The sequence below is a fragment of the Eimeria tenella genome, genomic scaffold (genome assembly GCF_000499545.2).
Source record: "Eimeria tenella Houghton genomic scaffold, Eth_scaff2473, whole genome shotgun sequence".
NCBI lineage: Eukaryota > Apicomplexa > Conoidasida > Eucoccidiorida > Eimeriidae > Eimeria > Eimeria tenella.
The window spans coordinates 627-996 of NW_013542338.1; positions in this window are offsets into that span (position 1 = coordinate 627).

Here is a 370-nt window from a genome sequence, read left to right on the forward strand (position 1 = left end):
AAGGGCCTTCAGCACTGCTGAAGCTGCCCCAAGGGGCCCCCCCTTCTCCCCCCCCACTCCGAACTGCGCGGGGCGGGAGGCCCCCAGGGGGGCCCCCAGAGGGGCCCCCAGGGGGGCCCCCCCTTTTGCTGCAGGGGGCAGCGGGTAGCCGCAGACGGAGTCCAGGGGGGCCCCCTGGGGGCCCCTCACGTCGAAACCCTCGAGACCCAGGGGGGGCCCCTCAGCTTCGGGGGCCCCCTCTAGGGAGCGGATTGTGGGGCTGCACAAAAGGGAGGGTACAGGAGTTGTTGTGACGGAAGCTGCTGCTGCTGCTGCTGCTGCTGCAGTGTCTGTTGCTGCTGCTGTTGCGCCGCGGCACTCGTCGCCGAAG